Source organism: Neoarius graeffei, chromosome 12 (genome assembly GCF_027579695.1).
Source record: "Neoarius graeffei isolate fNeoGra1 chromosome 12, fNeoGra1.pri, whole genome shotgun sequence".
Taxonomy (NCBI): domain Eukaryota; kingdom Metazoa; phylum Chordata; class Actinopteri; order Siluriformes; family Ariidae; genus Neoarius; species Neoarius graeffei.
Genome location: NC_083580.1, coordinates 80,470,031 through 80,476,828, shown reverse-complemented (window position 1 = coordinate 80,476,828; position 6,798 = coordinate 80,470,031). Strand labels below are relative to the sequence as shown.

Sequence of the window (6,798 nt, the reverse complement as noted above, 5' to 3'; positions counted from 1 at the left end):
TAACATGTCCCAAAAAAGATCCCCATTTATTTTAGCTCCTCTATTCTATTATAATCTAATAATCTATTGTAAAGTGTATTAATGGGATGCGACATCACTCCCTGTTGCAGATGGGAGCCCAGGAAGTAAATAAATACAATAAAAATAAACAAACTGGTTTTAATTGCAGGTATTGTATTTAAAACTGTATGGATGTGCCAGAAGCCAAACCCATGCATGCAGGGCATTCTCAGTCAAAAGGGATTAATGATCCAAAAGTGGAGTCTGGCCCATTAACGCAAGAACTTATTGCCATGTTTGTGTTCAGCAAACAAGCAAGTTATTAAAACCAAGAAGTGGATATAGAAACCACTCAATGGGATTCGATCTTTACACACTAACAAAGAAGAATTTTTCCTCATCTCATTATCTCTAGCCGCTTTATCCTTCTACAGGGTTGCAGGCAAGCTGGAGCCTATCCCAGCTGACGATGGGCGAAAGGCAGGGTACACCCTGGACAAGTCGCCAGGTCATCACAGGGCTGATACATAGACAACCATTCACACCTACGGTCAATTTAGAGTCACCAGTTAACCTAACCTGCATGTCTTTGGACTGTGGGGGAAACCGGAGCACCCGGAGGAAACCCACGCGGACACGGGGAGAACATGCAAACTCCGCACAGAAAGGCCCTCGCCGGCCACGGGGCTCGAACCCAGGACTTTCTTGCTGTGAGGCGACAGCACTAACCACTACACCACCGTGCCGCCCCAGAATTTTTCCTATGAGTTGGAAAATTATCCAACCGTTGAGTTCCCTGACATCTCAAACTACCTGGTGCTGCAGACATCGTTCTACACGGGGACACAGATGAAAACCTGGAAGAGCATGGAGGAGAACAACTTTTTATATGTGGTTGGGTTAAAGGTCTGGGCATCAGGACACTACAAGATATCTACTACTGTCTTGTTTTTGCCCAGGTAAGGAGGAATTTCTGGGCTTTTTGTACGCATCTTTTGTGATGGTTGCTAGGATGCTATAAGTTTCAGTATCGGGTGTAAACAAACCACAGCCGCTCGATTCTCAATCCTCCCTGCTTTTCTCTTCTAGGTAAATCATTCACAAAGATCCACAGAAACCCCTTTAAAGACGTGGGTATTGCGCATATACGCATTAGTGTACAATATGGCAACCATGATCAAACAGTAAACAAAAACACATCTGAGGACTTAAGTGTCTCCTGAACTTCAAAACATCACCTCACTTCCTTCCCACCATCACCTCAGGCTTGATTATCCAGGATAAATACATTTATTAGGGACATTTGTTTAAAGTCTCTAATTTTTTGTAAAGCTGCTTTGAGATAATGTCTGTTGTTAAACGCGCTATACAAATAATCTTGACTTGACTTGACCAATCTATCACAGGGCTACACAGAAGAACAACCATCTAACAGTTAGAGAAGCAGCTTTGGGACCAAAATGTCGCTGGTTTAGTTCCCTGGACCATCAGGAATGGCTGAAGTGCCTTTGAGAAAGGCAGCGAGCCCCCTACTGCTCCCCAGGCTGCTCTGGGTATGTTGTACGTCACTGTGGGTGAGAGCATCTGCGAGATGTAACATAATTCACACCTATGGGGGATTTAGAGGAGTTGACCCGCAAGTCTTTGGATTGTTGGCGGAAACAAGAGCACCCTGAAGAAGCCCACACAGGCATGCATGCAACCTCCAGACAGAAAGACCGCAGTCAGACATGAGGTTCGAACCCAGAACCTTCTTACTATGAGGTCACTGGTTCCAGTGAAGGGACACTGTAATCGATACAGTTGTGGCTTCCAAATTTGTAGCAACAGACTGGTGAAGAACCACATGTGGCGAGACGCACTGAGTTAAGTGCTTCTTAGTAATTGGGGCAGCCTCAACCAATGGCGTGCGTCGCCAGCCTATTTATGGTAGAGTGATTTTGAACTCTGGAGGCGTGACGACCTGTCCCCCCCCCTCGCTGGTTCCTGTCACACTCCTTCCTGTTTATCTGTGGCCGTGCTCCCACCGTTTGGCTTTGTCCACTTCTTGTCAGCAGTGCATCTTCCTGCGACGTGATTTCTTGTCTGCCGGTGACTGTGCATCCACCGTTTGGCTTTCTTTCGGTCTTGCCCAGCTGTGTATTTTGTGTGCGGTGATTTCCGAACATTCTCTTGGCGTCTGTTACTAAGTGCAGATACCCATGGAATTCTGTGAGCCTCGCTGGGATTAGGCGAGAAGTCTTGGATCGCTTGGGGTTGCCGGTTTTGGTCCGGGTTTGCTGCTGTTCTTGCCAACCCGTTTCTGCCGAGTGCTGCTTTCTCTGATTGGTGCAGCTGCCTGCATGAGGAGGGCTGCGAAACCACCGACCACCACAGCACTTTAACACTAGTTTTAACCTTTGTAGCGTGTGTGTGTGTGTGTGTGTGTTCATCATTCATCTATAATCAGTGTGCGTGTATGTGTGCTTGGAGTGTGGTGTGAGGGATATTTTCTTTTCTGTTAAATTGGGTATTTTTGTTTATTTGCTTTAGCCCTGCTCAGGTTCCACCTGTTGGCAGGAGGCCTTTTTTTCTATAGCTGCGGATAGCCAGTGGGCTATCTTATTGGGCCTGATTTATGTTAATGCTTTTTCTTTATTTCTTATCTGTTTATTTGGTTTAATGCTCACAAGAGCTTATTTTATGTGAATTTGTGTGTGGCTAGCAACCACGTCTGCCAACCTTTTCTGCCGTGGCAAGCAGCCTTTTGTTGCCAGCTGTATGCCAGTACTGGTGGGAGGCCATTGCAAGCTGTGGATCATCAGTGGTCCACGTAGTTCCCCTCCCTTAGTCTACATCGTGTGTGGTTGTGCGTTTTAATTGGTTAGTTTGTTGTGACCAAGCTGTGTTATTTCTTGGTTTCTTTGTTTGATTTTCTCTCCTCATACCTCCTTTCTGTTTATTTACTTTTCAGGTGCTGAGTGCCCAAGGCGGGGTGGCAGCTGATCCCCTAGGTGGTGGTGTTCCCCCATTTTCCGTGTGTGTGTGTTCACGTGTGCCTGTGTGGAATTTTCCTTTTGCTGTGTTTTTTTTTTATTTTGATTTATTTCGATTTGGTTTACAGTGAGTGGTGTGCTTGCATGGTGTGCCTCCTTGGATCCCTTCTCCGTCTCCTGGTATCTTGCCCTCTGCTGGTAGGCCTCAGCCCTGTTAATATTGATTTCTCCCGTACCCCACATACATGTCAGTCAAACCTTTGGATTGTGAGTGTGAATGAAAGTGATTGTTTCTGAAGTAAAGGAAAGAACTTTTATTTTTGTAAACATTGTAATAAAATAAAATAACCTTTTTGTATTTTCATAACTTTGGTCTCTGGTGTCTTTAGTCAAATGAATCTTGCATGTCAACATTGAAGTGTTTTCTGGTTAATATTCCTGGGGTGGGGTGGCATGGTGGTGTAGTGGTTAGCGCTGTCGCCTCACAGCAAGAAGGTCTGGGTTCGAGCCCCGTGGCTGGCGAGGGCCTTTCTGTGCGGAGTTTGCATGTTCTCCCCGTGTCCGCGTGGGTTTCCTCCGGGTGCTCCGGTTTCCCCCACAGTCCAAAGACATGCAGGTTAGGTTAACTGGTGACTCTAAATTGAGCGTAGGTGTGAATGTGAGTGTGAATGGTTGTCTGTGTCTATGTGTCAGCCCTGTGATGACCTGGCGACTTGTCCAGGGTGTACCCCGCCTTTCGCCCGTAGTCAGCTGGGATAGGATCCAGCTTGCCTGCGACCCTGTAGAAGGATAAAGCGGCTACAGATAATGAGATGAGATTCCTGGGGTGAAAGTCCCCTGGTGGCGTAGTCAGTAATTGCTCTTCTGTTTAAGGTCAAATTAAATCAGTACTTGCTTTTCTGCCTAAGGCCACACACACAAGTGACATTAAAAAAAAAAAAGTTAAGAAGGATACCACAAACTCACTTTCTAACAGTGGACAGTAACGAAGTACATTTACTTGAGTACTGTACTTAAGTACACTTTTTGAGTATCTGTACTTTGAGTATTATATTTTTTAGAAACTTATGACTTACGCTAACATGAATAACATTAACTTATCTGAAGTGATTTCAGAAATACTGTGTTTTAGCATAATCTTGCCAAATAAACAATGTAGAAATCTTTCTTTTCTAGTAGCGCTAGCTACCGAATATGATTTCTGAGTTTAAAAAGCGTTTGCTAGCATGTCAGGTGGAGCATCACTGACTAGCTAGCTTAATGTTAAACCACCATGATGCACAGCATGCGTTCATTTTGTGAATTCACATTTCTGTCTTTGCTAACGGTGTTAGGTTTTGTCAGCGTTGTGGCAATAATGCAACGATGCATTGACAGAAAATGCACTTTTAATACTTAAGTGTTTTTAAAAGCAAATACTTCAGTACTTTAACTTCTCTTTTCATTCCGCATGAAGGCCAGAGAAAGCTACACTGGTGTTTGTAGACCTGCAGAAGGCATATGATAGAGTGCCGAGAGATGAGTTATGGTATTGTATGAGAAAGTGTGGAGTGAATGAGAAGTATATTAGAGTGGTCCAAGACATGTCTGAGAACAGTGAAACAGCAGTGAGGTGTGCAGTTGGAACAACTGAATGGTTCAAGGTGAAGGTGGGACTCCATCAAGGATCTGCTTTGAGTCCTTTCTTGTTTGCCATAGTGATGGATAGCTTGACGGACGAAGTGAGGCAAGAGTCACCATGGAACATGATGTTTGCGGAGGATATTGTGATATGTGGTGAAAGTAGAAAGGACGTTGAGTTGGGTTTGGAGAGATGGAGGTATGCATTGGAACGAAGAGGAATGAAGGTGAGCAGTAGCAAAACAGAATACATGTGCATCAATGAGAATGGGGATGAGACTGTAGTGAAGATGCAAGGAGTAGACGTAAAGAAAGTTGGTGAATTCAAGTACCTGGGGTCAACTGTGCAGGAAAATGGGGGCTGCGATAGTGAGGTGAGAAAGAGAGTGCAGGCAGGGTCATGCAGTTGGAGAAGGATTTCGGGAGTCATTTGTGATCGGAAAGGTAAGATGTATAAGACAGTAGTGAGACCAGCTGTGATGTATGGATTGGAGACCGTACCCTTAACGAAGAGACAGGAGGCAAAGTTGGAGGTGGCGGAGTTGAAGATGTTAAGGTTTGTGATGGGAGGTTGGACAGGATAAGGAACGAGCACATCAGAGGGACAGCACATGTGGAGAGCTTGGGAATTAAGCTAAGAGAGATGAGACTGAGATGGTATGGGCACATCCTGAGAAGAGATGTCTCATCTCATCTCATTATCTCTAGCCGCTTTATCCTGTTCTACAGGGTTGCAGGCAAGCTGGAGCCTATCCCAGCTGACTATGGGCGAAAGGCGGGGTACACTAGTCTGGCTAACGCGACTTCAAAGCTCTGCGAGCATTTGGTCTGGCAAAGATATTAAGCCCAACCGTTTCCCAAAGGCGTGGTTGACCCGCCTCCCTGAAATGCCTCAGTTTGCTACTGGTCGAAGCCAGAAAAGGCTGTGACGAAGCTTAAACCAATCACATCACTCTTTCCTCTGACGTATGTGACGCGACGCAAACTGCTTGAGTAACAGGAAGAAGATAAATACCTCCAGGGCTGCTCTTTGCTCCGTTTTCAATGAGAACTTCCCATTGAATGCTTTCAATACAGCATCTACCGCTGTGTCAAAGGCTTGCCGCTGCTCCATGTTCGTAATGTTTCTAGTGAATGAAGCGCTTCCAGCATAGATTCTGTAAACAATCTATGGCTTCCGGTCGCAGTTCTACTACGTCACTGCCTTGAACACGCCTCTACCCAGGGCTGTTGGAGATGCTCAAAGTTGATTGGCTCCCGATTTTTCGGGAGCTTGGAAGAGCTGGAGATAGCTTGCTTTGCCAGACTAAGCTTGCAACAGGCCCTCGTGTTGCGTCACACTTAGGATGGGCGGGCCCAGGCTAGGGGTACACCCTGGACAAGTCGCCAGGTCATCACAGGGCTGACACACAGACACAGACAACCATTCACACTCACACCTACGGTCAATTTAGCCCATGTTTACATTAGACCATATCAGCGGATCATCAGATTAACATTTTTAAAACGATTAGCGTGCACACAGCAACACCAATACACGATTTGCGTGCACACAGCAACACCAATACACGGATACGCTCGGCTCCGCAGGCATCCTGCGCTCCAAATCACTCCGCCCTGAACAGCGAGTGCCCTCTGGAGGGTGCGCACTCCGGCCTTGCGCAGCTCACAGAGCACGCGAGTGAAGTGCACAAGCAATGATTCGGGACTGAGCCGCTGTGTGTGTGATCCCAGCGCATATCACTTACCACTTGCAAGTGGAAGGATGGCAAGCCTAAAGACAATCATAACTACACAATGGGCAGTATTTGCATCAGTATTTGCAGTATTTTCATACTTTTATACTCTTTAATGAAAGGTGATACAAGGCGGAAGTCTGCGCCGTTTTTCAGCAGTCGCATCACATGACCAACGCCAGCGAATCAGGAAGGTGGATGTCACAGTGACGTTGTCCAATGACGACGCCAGCTAGAGCTCAGCACAGCGTATCCGCGTATTCTCAATGTTTACACGGCACCGGAGCTGACATGATCTGGATTGAATACGTGGACCCTGGCGAATTCCTGTTTCCCAGCGGTTTAATGTAAACGGACAGTGCATCTGCGAAGAAAACGAGACAGATACGGTCTAATGTAAACTTGGCCTTAGAGTCACCAGTTAACCTAACCTGCATGTCTTTGGACTGTGGGGGGAAACCGGAGCA

The 6,798-nt window shown here is 46.2% G+C and overlaps 1 protein-coding gene across 1 annotated transcript in view; it reads right to left on the bottom strand.

Moving 5' to 3' along the window:
* Positions 1 to 6,798, bottom strand: part of gpr34l (G protein-coupled receptor 34 like) — a 471,084-nt gene that overhangs the window by 131,024 nt on the left and 333,262 nt on the right. The window lies entirely within an intron of this gene.